General features: G+C 35.9%; 1 protein-coding gene across 3 annotated transcripts in view; it reads right to left on the minus strand.

The window, feature by feature from the left end:
- The window catches only part of IMMP1L (inner mitochondrial membrane peptidase subunit 1), a 109,828-nt gene that overhangs the window by 65,186 nt on the left and 23,179 nt on the right, over nt 1-21,463 (minus strand). The gene's annotated exons all lie outside the window — the stretch shown is intronic.

A 21,463-nucleotide genomic window follows, 5' to 3' on the forward strand; every position in this document is an offset into this window, starting at 1 on the left:
AATAAAATGGGAATAATATCTATCCAATTCTATTCCCAGGGTTATGAGATAATGTATATAAAAACATTTTAAAAACTGTAAAGTTTTATAAAAATATAAAGCAACAACTATTATGGTTATTAACAAAATATTAATGTCATTACCACCCTAATATTAATTTACTTATTAATATATTCATTATACTTAGGGTCACAATGGCCATCTTGCTTATTAATTATCACTATAATGACAAAAATGGCTATAAGTAGACTTTTCTATTGTAAGACCCTGTAGTTTATAAAGGGCTTTCATATTTGACCTTCACAACAATCCTGTGAAAATTCTGAGGGAGGTACTGTGGTTCTCATTTCATGGAGGAAGAAATTTCATTTGAGAAAAGTGATTTGTCCAAAGTCCTTGAACATCAATGTTCCAAAGACTTTTCAGAAAATCATATAATAATCTAACTTGTTAAATATTATGGGTCATGGTAAAGCTCCTTTGCCATGTGGAAGCAGAAAAAATAAATTATTTTTTATTGTTGAGGCTATATAGGTAGACTGGTGGTTAGAGTGCTGGACCTGGAGACAGGTAAACCTGAGTTCAGATGTAGTTTCAGATACTTACTACTTTTGGCAAGTAATTTGTATGACTCAGAAACCTCATCTGTAAAATGGGTTACCATCAACTACCTGCCAGTACTATTATAATGATCAAAGAAGATGATATTTTTAAAGCTTGCACATTGTCTGGCACATAGTAAATGCAATATAAATGCTAGTGGTTTTTGTTACTATTAACAGGAATTTTTTAATCTCAGGTTTGTGATCTTTCTAAGAAGCATTTTGATGAAATACTTTATTATAACTGCCTTCTTTCTACAACTATGTCTTTTGTCTTCTGCATTTAAGACATTAGTATCAGAGGAAGTCTGCTAGCTTCCTAAGATTGTTCCAGGGGTCCATGTCACATTCAAAAAAAGTTAAGAATTCTTCACCTGAAAGATGGCATGCATTGGTTGTCCAGATGACATCTACAGAGAACATGGTCTTACTGGGTCAATTAAAGTAACATAATGAAGACATGGTGTTATATTTTCAAATGCTCCCAAAAGGCAAATCCAATCACCATGTAATAACTTCCCAGATTTAGAACTTCATTGCTATCCTTGACAGACATTGCTGTTTTTGCCTCTTACAATCTCTTGCAATTTGTACTTAAACATTAATTTAGTTCAGTTCCTTATCATCTATCATTTAGATCAGTGGTTCCCAAACTTTTTTGGCCTACCGCCCCCTTTTCCAGAAAAAATATTACTTAGCGCCCCTGGAAATTAATTTTTTTTAAATTTTAATAGCAAAGATAAATGCACCTGTGGCCATCACCGCCCCACTGGATCGCTGCAGCACCCACCAGGGGGTGGTGGCTCCCACTTTGGGAATCACTGATTTAAATCATTGGTTCTCAAAGTATGGTCCGAGGACTCCTGGGATTCCTCTTCTCTGAAAGCCAACAAGGTCAAAACTATTTTTATAATAATATTAAGACATTATTTGTCCATTAAAATATTTCTTCTTTTTCCAACCACATAATGGTGAAGTTTCTTGAAAATTCTTGAATTTTCTTCATATACATCAACTAAATCAAAATATCACACCATATAGAATACAAAAGCAAGAGTGAGAATACAGTTGCAAAAATGTAAAAACAATAGAAAGTCTGAACTCAAATTTAGCCTTAGACACTAACTAGCTGTGTGACCCTGGGCAATTCACTTGGCCTTATTTGCCTCCGTTTCCTTATTTGTAAAATGGTCTCAAGAAGGAAATAGCAAAGCATTTCAATATCCTTGTGAGAAAGACCCAAATGGGATCAAAAAGAGTCAGGCAGAACTGAAAAACAGGTTAGGAAGGTATTTGAATGCCAAACAGAATACTGTGTTGTAAGAAATGATGAATGGTATGGTTTTAGAGAAACCTAAAGAGATATGTATAATCTTATACAAAGCGAACAGAGTTGGGAGAATAATTTGTATAGTAACTGCAATATTGAAAAGAAAAACAACTTTGAAAGACTTAAGAACTCTGATCTATAAAATGAAAACTAGGCCTCCAGAAGTCTAATGAGAAAGCATGCTAGCCTCACTTGAAAGGGGAGATAATGGATTCAAGGTACAAAACTAAAAATACATTTTTAGAGATGGAAAATGTATTATATTTATTTCGTACAACTATGATTGTCACAAGAACGGGTTGTTGTTTTTTTTTTAAAGAGAAGATGAAGGATGAGGTAGGGAAGAGAGTTAGCAACTTTTGCAAAAAGAAAAGACAAAAAAGAAAAAGGATAATTGAAGAATTTTTATAAGTGTACAGAAGAGAAATGAAGTCCAAAAAGAAACAGAAAAGCAAGATTGCTTTCTTTAAAAAAGTTTGAACTTATAAGAACATCAAATAAAATAAGCATTTCCTATAGGGCTTAAAATAAAGCAAGAGTTGTATTTGAATCTGCAAGGGTTAATTATGTAAAGCTTACTTTATTTTTGAGAATATAATAAATTTAAAAAATAATTTTCAAAATTGTCCTACTTATCTGTAATTCCTCCTGGTCTTTTCTGTTTGCTTCTCAATTTTTGTTTGTTTGAGAAAGATTAAACCCAGATCCCTCTTTTCTCAACCCCAATTTAAGAATGAATAAATAAGGAAAAGCAAAACTCATAAAAACATATAATCACACAAAACAAATTTCTATGTGAATCATGTCCAAAAATGTATGTTGAATATTCTGTATTCAATAAATTCACTTCTGTCAAGAGGTAATATGCTTCATCATTGGTACTCTGAAATTGTAGTTGGCATTTAATGGTTAGGCCAAACAAATATAATAAAATTATAATACTACCCAAATTAATTTACTAATTCAATGTTATACTACTCAAACTGCCAAAACATTACCTCATAAAGCAAGGGGGGGGATTATATTATGGAACAAAAGTAAAAGAATCTAAAGGGAAATAATGAAAAAAGGGGAAAGGAATGGGAACTAACAGTACCCGATTCTCAAACTAACACTACAAAGCAGTAATCATTGAAACAATTTGGTCCTGGTTAAGAAATAAAGAAGTTGATCAGTGGAACAAATTAGGTACACAAAATATAGAAGAAAATGAACACGACAGCCTAGTATTTGTTTGATAAACCCAAAGAACTCAGATATTGGAATAAGAACTCACTATCTGACAAAAGCTGCTTGAAAAACTGGAAAATGATCCAGAACAATCGAAACTGGGTAAACTAAACTCTCACACAATATAACAACATAAGCCCCAAATGGATACATGACATAGACAAAGGATGACATCATAAATATATTAGAAGAGCAAGGAAGAAAGTACTCCTTAGATATGTAGATAGAAGAAGAGTTCATTCCCAGATAAGAGACTGAGAAAATTATAAAAGAAAAACTGGATAATTTGATCATACATAAAATTAAAAGGTTTTTTTTTTCCCCACAAAGCCAATGCAGTTAAAATTAAAAGGGAAAGACATAATTAGGAAAAAACATTCTCTACTACAAGTTTACTCTCATTTCCAAAATAGAGAATGAAGTGATTGAAAGTTATAAAAAAAGAAAAAAGAGCCATTTCCCATTGATAATGCACAAAGCCAGTTCTCAAGGAAATATTTCTAAGTTATCAATATCTCCATAAAAAAATCAAATTACAAACAATTAGAGAAATGTAAATTTAGGCAGCCCTGAAGTTTCACCTCCCACTCATCAGATTGGTAAAGATAACTAAAAAGATAATGGCAAACTTTAGAGGGGCTACAGAAAAACAAGCACATTAAGACATTATAAAGTGATCCAGCTATTTTAGAAAGCAATTCGGGAACTATTGCAAAAAAGTTATATATAATTTAGAACTATTAAATGTAATTATTATATGTAATAATTTGGAAAGAAAAATACACGTGTGTATGTACGTGTATTCATATGTGCTTATGTGCACACACAAACATATATATTTGAAATATATATTTGAAAATTGAAATATTTGAGAAAGAGCTATTGTCAAAAAGTTATTAAACTGTGCAACCCAACAACACTAATACTAATTCTATATCCCAGAGGTTCAAAGAAAGTGGAAAAGTATGCAAATGTACAAAAATATCGATAGCAACTTTTTTTGTGATGGCAAAAAACTGGAACAAAGTGATTTGGGCATTAATTGGGAAACAGCTGAACAAATTGTTATACGTGGATGTTTTTACTGCTGTTGTTGTTAAGTCATTTCAATCATGTCCAACTCTTAATGACCTCATCTGGGTTTTTCTTGGCAGATACTGGAGTGGTTTGCTATTTCCTTCTTTAGCTTCTTTTACAGATGAGGAAACTGAAGCAAATAGGATGAAGTGACTTGCTCGAGGTCACATAGTATGTCAATGTCTGCAACTGAATTTGAATTCAGGTCTTTCTGACTTCTGGTCTGTTGCTCTATCCAAATGAATATAATCAAATACTCTTGTGCTTTAAGAAATGATGAATGGAACTGTTTCAGAGCAAGTGTAGAATGAAATAAACAGAATCATGAGAACCAATTATTTAATAATAATACCATTATAATAACAAGTTTGAAAGACTGAAGAATTCTGATCAATATAATGATTAGCCATAATTCCTCAGGACCTCTGATGAAGTACGTTATCCACCTATTGGCAGAAGTGATGGCACAGTTTGAGACTTATTTTTCAAACATGGCCAATGAGGAAATTTATCTTGATACATATCTGTTATAAGGATTTTTTTCCTTCTCTTTCTCTCTTTCGGGAATGTGAAGTAGGGTAAGGGGAAGAGATAGGAGGGATAAGATAAGCATTTTGTTAACTAAAAATAAAATAAAATTTTAAAATCAGTTAATTACTACATTGATCAGAGTTCTTAAGTATTGCAAAGTTATTTTTCTTTACATTATTATTATAGTATAAATTGTTCCTTAGTTCTGCTCACTTAATTCTTCATTACTTCAAACAAGTCTCCTAAGGTTCCTCTGAAATCATCCTTTTCATCATTTCTTATGCCACAATAATATCCTATTACATTCATATACCATATTTTGCTCAGCCATCCTCGAATTCATAGGAACTTCTTTAGTTTCTACTTCTTTACTACCACAAAAAGACCTATTACAAATATTTTCGAATATATGAGTACTTTTCTATTTTCAATTCAGTGCCAACAAAGTAGTGGTATCACTGGGTTTTTGTATATGCAATTAAACAACTTTTTTGGGCACTGTTCCAAATTAAAGGGCAGTTTTGAAAATGAGATAATTAATTTTTTAAGGGCAAGGTATATGTAACAGAGATTTGAGTTTTCAAAAATGATCCTCTTTCAGTTTTATATATTAAAATGTTCTTTTTTACGTTCATCAAATTCAAAAAAATTTATTTTTTACAATAAGTAATCATATTTAAACATTAAAAACTAATAAATTGAACTCATTCTTTGAATTTGTATCTGCAGGACTTAGCACAGTATCTGTCACCTAACACTAACAGTATGTGTTTAAGAAATACTTATTGAAAATAAATAAATGCTTATTGACTGTTTCAGTTTAACATCCTCATTCTCAGCAATGAGGAAACCAAGGAGTAAGATCACAAGGAAGAAGCACTGGGAAGATCTGAATCCATGGTACCATCTACAGTGTAAGTTTTTCCAACCATATGATTTTCTTTTTGGTCAGGACTTGTAATCATCAGCATTGAGAACTGGTGCAAAGCAGCAACTCCTCAGTGACTTGATCTGGGAAAGTCTCTTGTATCACTGCAAGTTTTAAAACGACTTAATGACCTCCAGGAATTGATGCACAGTGAAAGGAGGAGAACCAGGAGAATGGTGTATACAGAGACTGATAACTGTGAAACAATTGAACATAATGAACTTCTCTACTAGCAGCAATGCAATGATCCAGAACAATGCTGAGAGACTGGTGAGAAGGAAAACTAGCCACATTCAGAGGAAGAACCATGGGAGGAGAAACACAGAAGAAAAACAACTACTTGAACACATGGGTTGATGGGGATATTATTGGGGATGTAGACACTAAACAATCACCCTAGTGCAACTATTAATAATATGGAAATAGGTCTTGACCAATGATACATATAAAACTTAGTGGAATTGCATGTCAGCTATGGGGGGGGGGGGTGAGGGGGAGGGAGTTGGGAAGAGGGAAAGAACATAAATTATATAACCATGGGAAAATATTCTAAATTTTTAAAAAATCATAAAAAATAAGTAGTTTTTTTAAAAAATAGCTTAGCTATTTTCACACACACACAAAAATTCAAAAATGAATGAGGAAAAAAAAGTATTTCCATAGTAGAAAAAAATTACCTTAGAAGCAATAAATGATTAGTCTAATGTATAAGGGAATGGGGGTGATTCTTACATTAGAAAGTCAACTTAGCATTGTAGATGCTTGAAGTCTAGATACTATCTATATGACTCTGGGCAAGATACTTTATTTCCCTGAGTCTAAGTTTCCTTACCTGTAAAATGGAAATAATAATAAGATCATGTGAGATAATATAAGTAAAAAGCACTTTGCAAACTTTAGAGTGCTATATAAATGATGATAATATATGTTCTCAAAGGCTATGGCAGCAGAGCTTAGACTATGGCTTATGATACAGAGCTGGAAATTCAAGTACAAGTCCAATCAGTGACAGACTTTGTCCAAGGACCATCAGACTTCTCTCAAAGACTAACATTACTAATATCTTTACAAATTTGTAATCACTTCTTTGTCCACATACTTTCAAAGATACAGGTCACAAAACATTCATACCATCTCATATCATGCAACTCTTTTCCATATCTTCCTATAATTTGTTCCTTGGGAATCTATGTTGGGGATATTCCATTATAATTCTTCACACTGGAGAATATGGGCTATGAATAAATTACTCTTAACCAGAGCAATATAATTGAAGTCACTTTAGAGTGCTGACACAATGGAGGGGGTGGTTTTTACCTCATGACATACATCTGACCTCATTACATACATCTGTTCCCCAAATTCATACTTTATAGCCCCCTCAGATTGTATTACAACTCAACCACTGCCAGGTTCTTGAAAGGTTCCTGCTCTAGCACTCTTCCCACAGTCCCACAAGGAAGTTGATTCCAACCTCCCTTGCCCCCATAACCCTGAGTAACTGGAATCACATTCTTTGTGGGATAGGCTGTCCTCTTTGCTGCACAACTGCCAGCTCCTCCCTCCTTTTTTCATTTATATATCTAACAAAGTTCCTTATGGTAGCCTCAAATGCCTGCTCTAGAACTAATATACTTCCTCCATTAATCTTCCTTTCTCACATCTTCTATCTTCTGGTCCTCAGTGAAAGTATGTCTCCTTCCTGATGACATTACCCTTCACTACCCTTTGCACACTTAGTATTGGTAATGCTTTATTTCAGATATCCTGATCCATTAGCTCTTGTGGTGGAGTCAAATACTTATTGCTCCCCTTTTATAGACTATACTATATTATCTATACTATCCTTTCTTAAAATCCTTTGCTTCCTTGTCCTATCACCCATCACATATGTCAAACTCCAACCTTGATTACTCCCACCATCTTTCTCCTTTACTTCTATTTATTACAAAATCCAATTTTTTCCCCTGATTGATTCTTATTCTCCTTGACCTCTCTACAGCCTTTGACATTGTCAATCACCATCTCTTCAATACTCTTTTCTCTATGTTTTTGGACATCATTAATTCTCTCCTATCTATCACACTTCAGATGTCTCCAATATAAGTGTCTCTAAGACACTGAGAATCCAAAAGAAGGTTAAAAAAATATAGAAACTCCAAAATCCAAAAACTGATATTCACTGACCCTGAGCTCACTCAGCAACGCTCCTCCTACTTCCCAGGCTACTGGCAGCAAGACTGCTCTAGCAGACCAAGCAACCCGGGCTGACATCTAAACCTACCTCTACACCTCAGTCCCTATTCCCTCTTTTTCAATGCTATGGAAACTCTGGCTCTAAATTGCATAAGTCTGCTTAGGGCTCAAAAGTCAGGTTGGTCACAGCTGTTCAAGAGTCAAAGGCTACAACCAAGAAGCACCAGTGCTACAAAGCTCTAAATTGGTGATGCCAGGGAAAATAGGCTCTAAACTGCCAGCATCAGGTCAGAGAACTGAGGATGAGATGGCATTGGGAATATGGGGTACATAGCACTCTACTAAGTCTGACAGAAAGGGCATAGCACTAATTCCAATCACCCAAAGGCAGCTGAAACAGAGACCATGCCTGCTAAACTGTGAATTACCCTGGGTAGAAGGAAATTAGACACTTTGAAAGGCAGCCCCAAAGAAACCACCATCAAATTTAACATGTTAGAATCTTTCTCCACAAAGCCCTCCTCTTCCAAAATGTCCTACTCCTGAGGAATTCTCGCTTAGAGCAAACCTTCAGACCTCCATACCCTGTATAATGGGGGATTTGGAAGGGATGTGATGTTTTAGGGGATTTTGGAAGGATGATATCAGGGATTTGCTAGGGAGATAATATGGGAATTAGGTAGGATGTAATAGTGAGATGCAGGATATATTATGAGGCTGAAGCTAGGAGTAATAACTGGTAGGATCAGGGAACAAGACAAAGCAAGGGATCCAAGGCTGAAGGTATTCAAGTGAATATACTAGGTATTAGGGAAGTTAAGGCAATATAGTGGATAAGGAAGGTTCAATGATGAAGGATGGCAGCTTAGGAGGTAGGAGAAAATGAGGGAATTTCTGAAGTCAGGGAGTATAACACTGAGGGAACAAGGTTTGCCAGGGAGAAGATGAATTAATCTAAACAGGCAAAGAGCAGCAGGGCTTATAGACTAGGACTTAGACTAAAGACAAACTGAAGGGAAATAGACTGATTGAAATTAACTACAGACTTTAGTTAATTTCACAGGAAGGGACTTGTTTTGAAGTTACACCTCCTTCAAGATGGATACCACAGCTTCCCTCAAGCCCAGAGTATGTTGATTCTATTCCTCTTCTTCCCTTTCTTACTAATTAACTGACAAAGTAACTAAAGGTCTATTTAAACACAAAAGGGGTTTATTGTTTTCTCAAGGTTAGATTGTCAGGGTAAAAGGATTAAAAGAAGCCCTAAACAGCTGCTTAAAGAAACCTCAGGTGGGGGAAGGGAAGCAGGAATGGAGTTTGAGCAAGGTCCTGCCTTGACTTAGCTCTCAAGGTGATTTTGAAATCAAAAGGGATTAGGATGATGGTTACAAAATCTCTCTACATAAAGTACTGCAAGAGTAGAGCTAAATTCTCACAGATTTAAACTAACTCTCTGTTTCACTCTCCTTATTCACTCCTATCAGATATTTGGGTAAGGGACAGGAAGGTAGGAAAATGAGGTAGGGTATGGAGATTCAAAGGGTTTATCTAAATTAACAAATCTCAAGAAACACTCCAAAGCTAGGCTAGGTTTTCAATCTCCAGAAAGGAGAAACAGGAGCTCAGCTGGCCCTGGTTCTCTCCACAAGGTCCCAGGTCCAACTGAAACCCCCTCTCAAGATTCTAAACTCCTAAATGACATTAGAACTCAGCCAAAGCCTGCAAAACTGCTATGTCCCCCCTCTCTGTACTACACCTTCCACAACGAGATAGAAAAGAAAGCTCTGTGAGGGAAAGAAAACTAAATCGAACAACAGGACAGAGCTGGGGGATCCTACTGCTGGACAGCTGAAGAGGTAAGTAAAGAAAAAAAGGCCTGAATTCCTGAACTGTTGGGTTTGAGGGTAAGGAAGAAGGGGAATCCCAGGACCACTCCCCTACATGCTGTGCGGAGTCTCCAGCGGCTCCTGGAATCTCTGGACAGGCAAACACACTAGTCTGGAGAGAGAGCCTTACTAGATCCAGGCTCAGGACAATGAACACAGACACATGGAGGTGGCTAGAGGGAAAATGCAGAGAGAGCGCCCTAGATACAGCAAAAACTCTCCATCTTGCCCCCCCTTCTCTAGAGGTTTTAGCTTCAGGGCTCATCAAGCCAGACAGATCAATCCTGCCCTGGCTTAAGCCCATCAATAAGACAGAGAAGAATTCTGAAGACAGCACAGAAATTCCAACACCCCTCCCCCAAAGACTGCAGAGAAAGTAGTTACAAACTACTATTGCCAGCTGGGGAAGATCTTAAATCAAAGCACATTAAAACCATCAGCTTAACCTAATCAGTCAGCAAAGCAGAGAAGGCACAGGAGGGAAAGAAGGACAGAATATGAGTAAGCAACAGAAAAAGAAAAAAAAATTACAATTGACAGCCTCTTTCTAGGAAGTGAACTAAGAGCAAATGAAATAGAAGAACAAGGAACTCCAAGCAAAACCAAAGAAACTCCAGCGAATTGGACACTTTGGAAGATCTCAAAATTCAATTAATTCAAGAACTCAAGAAACAATCAAGAGAGGCATAAGTCAATTGGAAAAAGGAAATACATGAACTAAAACAAGAAAATAGTATCTTGAAAGCCAAAATTGACCAGCTTGAAAAAAAACAAAAAAGGTGAAAGATGAACGACAAAGAAAATCAGAGCTGAAGGAGGATGACCAAAAAGCCAAGCATGAAATTCAGACTTTAAAAATCAGAATCCAACAACTAGAAGCAAATGACTTGACAAGGCAGCAAGAATATATAAAACAAAATCAAAAGAATGAAAGAATTGAGGAAAATATGAAACACCTCATTGGTAAAACCTCAGATCTCTGAGAGACAATTTAAGAATTACTGGTCTACCGGAGCAGCATGACAAAAGGAAAAATCTGGACATCATCCTACAGGAAATTAAGAAAACTGCCCCTACATTGTTGATCAAGAGAGAATAGTGGAAATTGAAAGAATCCACAGATCACCTCCGACATTTAATCCACAAGTGACAACTCCCAGGAACATTATAGCCAAATTGAAAAATTACCAGTCCAAGGAAAAAATATTACAAGCTGCTAAGAAGTCATTCAGATACTAGAAAACCACAGTTAGGATAACACAGAATCTGGTTACATCTAGATTGAAGGACCAGAAGTCATGGAACAGAATATTCTGGAAAGCAAGAGAACTGGGTCTACAACCAAGAATCAACTATCCAGCAAAACTGACCATATTCTTGCAGGGGAAAGTATGGTCATTTAATAAAATTGAAGACTTCCAAGCATTCATAAAGAAAAAAATGGACTTAAACAGAGAATTTGCTGCCCTAACACAGAACTCAAGAGAATCACCAAAAAGTAATTGAGAGGGGAAAAAACAAAAAAAAACATAACCTTTTCTTTAAGATACCCAATAATTTCAAATGATTTGTATCCTTATAGGAAATGATGATATTGCTAACTCTTAAAAATTGTTATCATCATCAGGATAGCTAGAAGAAGTATACTAAGAGAGAACAGTGACAAACTGTATAGGGTGAAATGTCAAGATATATATATGTATATATATACATGTATGTATGTATAAATATATATAAAGCTAGAGGTAAAAAAAGAAGATAATATTAAGAGAAATTGGAAAAGAGACAAAATTGAGTAAATTTATATTCCATAAAGAAGCACCTGGCGGGAACAGGGGAAAGCACCAAAAACACTGGAAGGGTAAAGAGGTTGGAGATAGGAAATACTTAATTCATAAGTGCATTGGAATTAACTTAAAGAGGGAAGAACACTCAGATCCATTGGGGCACAGAATTGATTCACTCCCTATAGAGAATTAGAAGTGTAACAAAAGGACTGGTGGGGAGGGAAGCAAAACTAGAGAGGGAGGAAAAGGGGAGGGGGAGTTTTAAAAAAACCCTAAAGAATAATAAGAGGGGAATAAGAAGGGAAGGGCGAGAAAGGGAAATACAATAAGGGAAGAGACTAGGGGCACTGATTAAAAACAAAACACTGGTATAGAAGGAAATAATGAAAGAAGAAAGGGCAGGCCAAGGAGAGGTAATCAAAATGTTGGGAAACACACAGTTGATAATTATAACTCTGAATGTGAATGGGATGAGCTCTCTCATTAAAAGGAAGCAAAAATCAGAGTGGATGAGAAAACAAAATCCAACCATGTTGTCTACAAGAAACATACATGAGGCAGGTAGACATACACAGAGTAAAAATAAAAAGCTGGAGCAAAATCTATCGGGCTTCAACTGAGAAAAAGAAGGCAGGAGTTGCATTCTTGATTTCTGACAAAGCCAAAGTAAAAATAAATCTGGTTAAAAGAGATAAGGAAGGTAATTACATCCTGATAAAAGGCAGTATAGACAATGAAGAAATAGCAGTATTCAGCATATATACACCAAATGGTATAGCATCTAAATTTCTAAAGGAGAAACTGGCAGAGCTCAAAGAGGAAATAGTAAAACAATAATAGGAGACCTGAACCTTCCCCTATCAGATCTAGATGAATCAAAACAAAACATAAATAAGAAAGGTAAGAGAGGAGAATGAAAACCTTGAAAAATTAGAGTTGATATGTGGAGAAAAATAAATAGGGACAAAAAGGAATACACCTTCTTTTCAGCAGCACATGGAACATTCACAAAGACTGACCATGCATAGAAACATGGCAAACAAATTCAAAAGAGCAGAAATAATAAATGCAACCTTCTCAGATCATAAGGCAATAAAAATAATAATTAGTAAGGGTACCTGGACAGGCAAATTAAAAACTAATTGGAAACTAAATAATATGATTCTCCAAAATCAGTTAGTTAAAGAATAAATTGTACAACAATTTCATAGAAAAGGATGACAATGATGAGACATGTTACCAAAATCTGTGGGATGCAGCCAAAGCAGTACTCAGGGGGAAATTTATATCTTTAAGCACATATATTAACAAATTAGGGAGGGCAAAGATCAATGAATTGGGCATGAAAATAAAAAAACTAGAAAGCAAACAAATTAAAAGTCCCCAGATGATAAACCCAAAGAGCTCAGCTTTTGGGATGCAAATCCACTATTTGGTAAAAACTTCTGGGAAAACTGGAAAACAATATGGGAGAAATTAGGTTTAGATCTACATCTCACACCTTACACAAAGATAAATTCAGAAGGAAACTATAAGTAAATTAGGCGAACACAGAATAGTATACTTGTCAGATCTTTGGGAAAGGAAAGTTTTTAAAACCAAGCAAGAATTAGAAAAAAATTACAGTATGTAAAATAAATAATTTCGATTACATTAAATTTAAAAGGTTTTGTACAAACAAAACCAATGCAACCAAAATTAGAAGGGAAGCAACAAACTGGGGAAAAAATCTTCATAACAAAAAACTCTGACAAAGGCCTAGTTACTCAAAATTACAAGGAGCTAAATCAATTGTACGAAAAAATCAAGCCATTCCCCAATAGATAAATGGGCAAGGGACATGAATAGACAATTTTCGATTGAAAAAAATCAAAGCTATCAATAAGCACATGAGAAAGTGTTCTAAATCTCATTTAATTAGAGAAATGAAAATTAAACCAACTCTGAGGTATCACCTCACACCTAGCAGATTGGTTAAAATGACAGAAGGGGAGAGTAATGAATGTTGGAGGGGATGTGGCAAAATTGGGACATTAATGCATTGCTGGTGGAGTTGTGAATTTATTCAACCATTCTGGATGCCAATTTGGAACTATGCCCAAAGACCTCTAAAAGATTGCCTGCTCTTTGATCCAGCTATATCATTGCTGGTTTGTACCCCAAAGAGATCATAGGGAAAAAGACATGTACAAAAATATTTATAGCTGAGCTTTTTGTGGTGGCAAAAAACTGGAAAACAAGGGTATGCCCTTCAATTGGGGAATGGCTGAACAAACTGTGTTATCTTATGGTTATGGAATACTACTGTGCTCAAAGGAATAATAAACTGGAGGAATTCCATGTGAACTGGAAAGACCTACAGGAATTGATGGAGAGTAAAAGGAGCAGAACCAGAAGAACATTGTACACAGAGACTGATACACTGTGGTAAAACAAATGTAATGTACTCCTATACTAGCAGCAATGCAATGACAATTGTGAGAGAATTGTCTAGGAAAAAGAATGCTATCCACATTCAGAGGAAAAACTATGGCAGTAGAAACACTGAAGAAAAACAACTGCTTGAACACATGGGTTGTTGTGGATATGATTTGGGATGTAGACTCTAAACAACCACCCCAGAACAACTATCAACAATATGGAAATAGGTTTTGATTGATGACACATGTAAAAACCAGTGTAAATGTGTGTTGGCTATTAGGGGTGAGGATGGGGTTGGGAGGGTGGAAGGAAGAGTAAGAACATGAATCAAGTAAAAATTTAAAAAAAAAATCCTATTCCTGATGAGTAATTTTCCTAGTTACCTAAAAACCTTGATGTTTCCCCAGCTCCTCACTCTCAAATAACTAATTTGTTTACACATTTTATCACTTCTGTCTTTACAACATCTCTCCTGCAGGATCTGTTCTCTCCACACATATTTCCACAACTCCAGTTCAAGCCCAGGTCAACTCTTATTTTTTTTTTCTATCTAGTCTCCCTGCCTCAAGTTTCTGCCCATTCCAGTCTATCCACCTCTCAGCTGCTAAGGAGAGTTTTCTTTTCAAAACCTTTACATTTCATTTTAGAATCAATTCTGAATACAGGTTTCAAGGTAGAAGAGCAATAAGAACTACGCAGTTGGGGGTTAATTGGCTTGCCCAGAGTCAAAGAGCTAGGAAGTATCTGAGGTCAAATTTGAACCCAGGATCTTCCAACACCAGGCCTGGCTTTCTCTATCTACTGAACTACCTAGCTGTCCCCAGGGTGATTTTTTTTTTAATTTTTAAAACTCTTACCTTTTGTCTTAAAAATCAGTATTGTGTATTGGTTCTAAGGCAGAAGAATGGTAAAGACTAGGCAATGGGAGTTAAGTGACTTGCCCAGGGTCACACAGCTAGAAAGTGTCTGAGGCCAGACTTGAACACAAGACTTCCCATCTCTGCGTCTGGCTTTCAATACACTGAGAAACCTAGCTGCCCCCCCAAGGGTGATTTTTCTAAAGAGGAAGAGTGTCCTATGTCTTTGATGGCTAATTGGTGATGAATGAACTAAGGAAACCACTGAAATCAAGAAAAATGCCAAATAGTCTTCAGTCCTACATAATCCCCTTCCTTTCCAGGAACAGTGACAGAAAAATGAATAGGTTCTAGATATGATGAGCACAAAGTAACATAAAGAAAATAAAATTGATTATATTTTAATAGAACACAATTGGTAAGTTATATGAGAATCATTTCCAAATACCTTTATAGTCAGATCACTGACATGCTGAAGATAAAAACCAGTATCAAATTTGAAAATTTTCAAAAATATATTTTGAAATTGAGGAAACCCCAATTCAATCAATTTGAAAATACTATTGATGCTGGAAAATGGTAAATCAATCTAAATACAGACACTGACATCTACTATTATCATTGATATAAAATAGTTTCTATAAAGAGACACAGTAAAACTAGAAACTTTCTCATCCACCACCATATGCATGATCTCCTTACAAATCAGAGAACATGGGAAATAAATGATGAAACTAGCCTAAAGCAGATCACATGGAGGAGTACAGTATAAAATCATAGATCACCTCATTACACACAGAAAAACAGTGAAAGGAAAAACATATAAAGAAGTCTGATGAAGACCTAACTAAACAAAGTCATTCTGAGGGACACAACAATGAACTTGGAATCATAATGGGATTTACATAACACTTTAAGATTTGTAAAGCCCAATGCTATTTCATTTGATCCTTACAATCACCTAGTAATAAAATAGTGCTATGGTTATCATCACCATTTTACAAAAAAGGATGATGAGGGTAGAGGTTAAGTGTCTTCTCCAGGATTATGCAACTTCTAAATATTTTAGGGGGAATTTGAGATGGCATCTTTCAAACTCCAAGCCCAGCATTCTATTCACTATGTCACCTAGCTTACTGGAATAAGTCAATAATGAGACAAAAATTGATAAATATTGGTAAAGATTTTTATGAGAAAATTTTTCATAATCAATGTGAAGAGAGAATTAACTCTCCCTTTGTCTATTTTGAGTTAATCAATCAAGAACTTAAAGTACCCCTACTTAATACTTAGTAAGTCACCAAGTTCAAAAGTCACTTACTAGAAAAAAAACTTCACAAACCCAAAAGGCCACAAGCTTTGCCCTACCCTGGCCAGTGCTAGGCAAATTTGGACACTGATTGGTTCCTGTGAAGTGGGGGAGCGACAGGAAGTGACATGGAAAAAGGGTTATAAAAGGAGAGACAGAAAAGAAGATTGATTGATTCCTTGGCTCTTTGGCAAGGAGGCTCTCCTGGAGGAGGATTTTGTTGGGGATTGCTACTCTGGAGAGGCTTGCTGGGTGAGTGACTGGAGCTGAAGGAAGAGGCTTGCTTTGGTGGAACCCTTGCTGAAGACACCAGGACTTCTGGCTGAAGAGATTACCTCAACTCCATGTGGAGATTGGGACTTGAAGGAGCCCTTGCCAGATGGTGAACTGGACTTCTTCAGACAGCAATTATAGGGTATCTAGCTTGGCAGTATTTTCTACTTCTTTCCTACATTTCTCTTCTTTTACTATATTTACATTATATTAAATTGTTAAAAGCTACTAACAGCTATTTTGACTTAAGGGCTAATTATTTTATAAACGGCAACCACAATTTTATCTTTTTCAACTCTTATATTTAGTCAAACCAATTGGCAACCAATTTTAACTGTTACACAATGAGAATGGAATCACCCATTTTAAACTTGGACATCACAAACATCAGTGATTTACAAGAAGAACTGAAAGGTCCCTAGTATAAACAAAGATTGGAAGAAGAGATGAATTAAACCAAGTATATATATTAGGAGGCTCATGGAAGAGGCAAACAATTTTAAAGGTATGAGTGACTGATTACCATCTCAAACAAGTAAGAATGGCTAGGGATTGGAAAAGTAAAGCTGAGGCCTTGTTACCAGTATTAGTAATGACTAAACAAAAATTATGTGCCTGCTTTCCCATATCTTAAAAATTTTATGAAAATAATCTACAATTACATTGAGGGCATTTTTGTTGATGAAGATGAGATTTTCACAATCACATTCTACAGCATCTCATCTTTAGAGTCACAAATTCAACTGAAAGGTATAAGAAAGGTACAAGATTTTGTAGCACTTACCATTTTTAAACTATAAATGAGCACTTGCTTCAAATGAACAAAATTATATCTTAAAGGTCCTCTCTCCTAAAGTATCTCTCATGCATATATCAAAACCCTATAAAATCTTCTGAGTGATAATAATGGACATAATTTTGCACAAAGACTCTGATTATCCCCGTCAATCAAGACAAAAAAGCACAGAGATGTCTTGCCCAAGGCATTTGCCACTGCTATGGATATGGATAGCATAGAGGGAAAATGAAAGAGAGTTACTAATAGACAGTAAGGTCTTCCAGATACTATTTGTGGATTACATTATACTGATTCCATCAATACATCCATAGAATACTGTAGATATTCCTAAGTGAAATACAACTACTGCCACCTAAGTATCTCCATTGGAAAAACCAACTAGATAAAGAACTCTTATTTTCTCGACTATGATGTTCATATACTTAAATGGGAAAAATTTAACTTTAATAAATAATACTTCAGATAGATACAGAGCATGAATAATAAACCAGGTACAAACGAATGAAGTGGAGAATAGAATAGATTGAGCTGAGATTCACATTGTGTTTTTAATAACCACAAGCTTATCTTTCAGAGGGCCATATCTTTAATGTCGATTTTGGTTTGATTATTCTGTATTAGTAAAATTTACATTTTGTCAGAATGCCCAAAGAATTCTAAAGGGCAATGATGAAGCATATAGTAAACACAGGTAGACTATAACACATTACCAACCACCTGAGAACTAAAAAAGACAATGGGTTAGTTGTGTGGCAAGAGCTGAGTTTCATTATTGGAATCAGTTAAATGTAAAGAGAACTAGGCAAAGGCCCTAAAGACATGGATAAACTCCCACTGGAAACTTTATGGGAGAACACAGCTGAGAGGTATACAAGCTCAGAGGCTATGGATGACTCCCAAACTGCATCACTGGAGAAAGTAACCACATCAGTAAAATCACAGAGCCATCAATGTACTTCAGGTTTACAGAGTTCTTCACATGAATTAATTTGATCCTCTAACAACACAATAAGGGGAAAGTTCTATACATATGTTATCTTCATTTTAGAGATGAAACTAAAAATTCAAAGGTTATGTGATTTCTCCAGCTCACACATTAGTATCAGAGATTAAATTCAAATCTCAATCTTTTCCAACTCCAAATCTAGTTTTCATTCCACCTCAACACACTGCCTCTCCATCTACCTGCCTCCTTGATTATCTAATGATAGAGAGGTTATAGTCAGTGTAAAAATACCTACACTGAGAAGAAATCAGAGATCTTTGAATTACTAGTATGAGGGAAACAAAATTTAAGAAGCCTGGAAAACATTCTGAAAAGGTTTGCTTTATAAGTACCTAGTAGTGAGTAGGGAATTAGGGTCCAGATGATAAGTACAAGATAAGGAGGGTCACCAGTCTTTTAGCAAGTTCAGAAATGATTGGCAAAAAGTATATTAGAATGAAATTCTGGATAGTGGTGCTGTTTTCAATATTCTAGGACTCACTGAAGCAGATCAGCAGTCATATCCTAATATGTCAGTAATTAACTTATTTTCAGATGAACTAATTTAGATTGCTTCAATAAAAAACTGACAAATACATAATTTACTTTTTTAGTTTTTAAATATCAAATTGGAAGTAACATGCATAATGTACTATAAAACATTTTGAAACCTCTTGTGTGTCAGAAAAAAATAGTAAAATATATAAAATATGTAGTCTTTAAAAGGTACATATTTTAAGTTACTGAAGAAGATAGCTGGAAGCCAGAATATACTCCACAAGATGTCATGACAAGTTAGATGAAAGTTAGTACAAGCTCCCCTGAATGGCCTGTCTCCTCTGGATTTTCTGGCAGGGGTGGATGGGGAGTTTGGGGGGGTGGGACTGGACCCATTCTGACCTCAAAGGGTCTTCAACATGTCAGCTTTTTGAACAAGGATGCACCAGAGGAGGGGGAAACCAGTCTAAATTTTTGGGGATGAGATAGATGAAGACAGTGGAATCTTAGTGCTGGTCTGTCAGAACAGCAGTGAAGGGCAGAACCAACCCCCACAGGTCACTGGGCAGAGATATATGGTGAGGCAGTGCACACTTTGGAGCACTTGGAGCCACAGATAAGCTCAGCTTATGGGGATATGGGAGGTAGAAAGTGCTGAGACTAGTATCATCTCCAGAGTCTAAGTGGAACCTGTAAACCACAGTAGGGAAAAGAATCAACTCCCAATTGGAAATTGTATAAAGCAGACAGCAAACAGTGAGGCCAACACAATCACAGAGCAATACCAAGAAAGGAATCCCTACAAGTCATTAAGGCAGAGGTTGAAACTGAGTCCTAGCCACCCCTTCTAGGACTACCATAGTAACAGGAGTAACAGGAGAATCAAGAGGAGAAAGAACCAAATAAGGTCATATTGCCATATAAAGAATTGTGGAAGGAAGCAAAACCTAGCCATAGTTTAGTCTCAATCCAGAAACTGAGACTGGAGACAGAAGTAAGCAAGAAAACACCAAACACAAAGGAAATAGTTCAATAGCAATAATCTGAGAGATTACCTCAGAAGAGAATAATTCCACAATAAGTAAAAGTAGAACTTGAAAAAATTGTTTATCCTATCCAAAAATAGGTGGAAGAAATGAAGAAAGAAAAAAAGAAATTAGAGCATTTGACTGAAAAAAGTGGAAGAATAAACAGCTCTGGACAAAAATTTAAAATGTTATCCAAGAAGTAAACTCCCTGAAAAACAGAAATAGAGCAAAAAAACCCCCAATAACTCCATGAGAATGAATGAATGAATAAAAAAAAAAAAAAAAAACAATGATCCCAAGTGCTTAGTATGTGCAAAGCTCTGAGCTAAATGCTGGGTATTCAACCAGAAGTGAGGTGGTCTCTCCTCTAACCTTTGAATTACAGAGACAACATCTATAGTAGGTTTCAGCTGAAACACACACACACACACACACACACCAAGAAGATGGCAATCTTGTTTTAGTGTCATTTTCATAAATAAAACTCTTATCACTTAATAATGTTGAACCCTTTCAATGTGCCAAGAACTTGGGCACTGAGAAATTTTCTGGGTCTTCAGTATCTGAGGTGTATAGTTGGAAAATTTTGAACCCCTGGAATTGCATTGCCCAGTATTCATTTCTGTATTACCCACAATTCCTTTTCCTTTCTATTTATGTGCATCTTTTGCATGATTGTATATAAGTTTTGGGTAACACCCCTCTCCTGCTCTCTTGCATGTGAATTGAGTGGTGACCAGTCCTTGTTGCCCTAGCTCTCTCTTCCATGTGAAGTGAGGGGGGAATGTTCCCCGTGTTCTCTAGCTCTCTAGTTAAATATTAATAAATCTCTATAAATATTATACTTTGGAGATACTGAATATTAATTTTAAAATCCACAGAGGCCTCTGAGAAAAAAAGGCTATTACCCCTCACAGAAACAGGATCCAGGCTGAATTTCTACAAGGATAAATTTTCTGGATGATGGCTCCAGGAATACATTAAAGAAAGGGCTGATGAGGAGGAGGGAGCAGGAAAACTGCACTATTCCCAAGACCCATGGGCTTAGAGACCTTATAATAACAGTTGATCAGCAATTGGTGTATGTTGTAGTGGGGTTGGTGAGCACGATCTCTATTGGGGTTACTTCCCGGATGATGGCTGGAATGTCTGGGCCAGTCCAAGAAGGCTTCCTGTTACTGCAGTGATTTAAAATTTTTAAAAACAATAATACTATATTTAAAAAATGTTAAAGTATTCTTAACTCAGTAGCCATGCAAAAACAAGTATGTGTAGAATTTGGCCCTTGGACAAAAGTTTGCTGACCCCTGATTTGTAGGGTGCTACTATTTCCAGGGCTCTTGAATTACCTGCCTAGGCTAAGAAGTTGCTGGCCAAATGGTGATGATAATAGTGGAGACAGTGGGCTCCTTCTCCAGAGGAGTAGATTTTGCTGGTTAATGCTTATGGTTGTAATTTTAGAAGCAAAGCTATAAGTCTGAGAGCCATCGTGAGCTTGGCATTTTCCTCAAATCATCCTATCATGTTGGGTAAGTATATAAATGCTGGGTTGAATGTGAAATTGATATTTCTTCATTTTATCCCTAAATGAAATCTAATACTTGGTCAGTTGCACCTGGCAATTACACAACTCCGCAACTATAAATAACTATCATATCACCATTTATAGTCTCTCACTCACAATAAATGTACTCAACCCTTATTGTGACTTACAACCCTTTTAACC

Source organism: Gracilinanus agilis, chromosome 6, assembly GCF_016433145.1.
Source record: "Gracilinanus agilis isolate LMUSP501 chromosome 6, AgileGrace, whole genome shotgun sequence".
NCBI lineage: Eukaryota > Metazoa > Chordata > Mammalia > Didelphimorphia > Didelphidae > Gracilinanus > Gracilinanus agilis.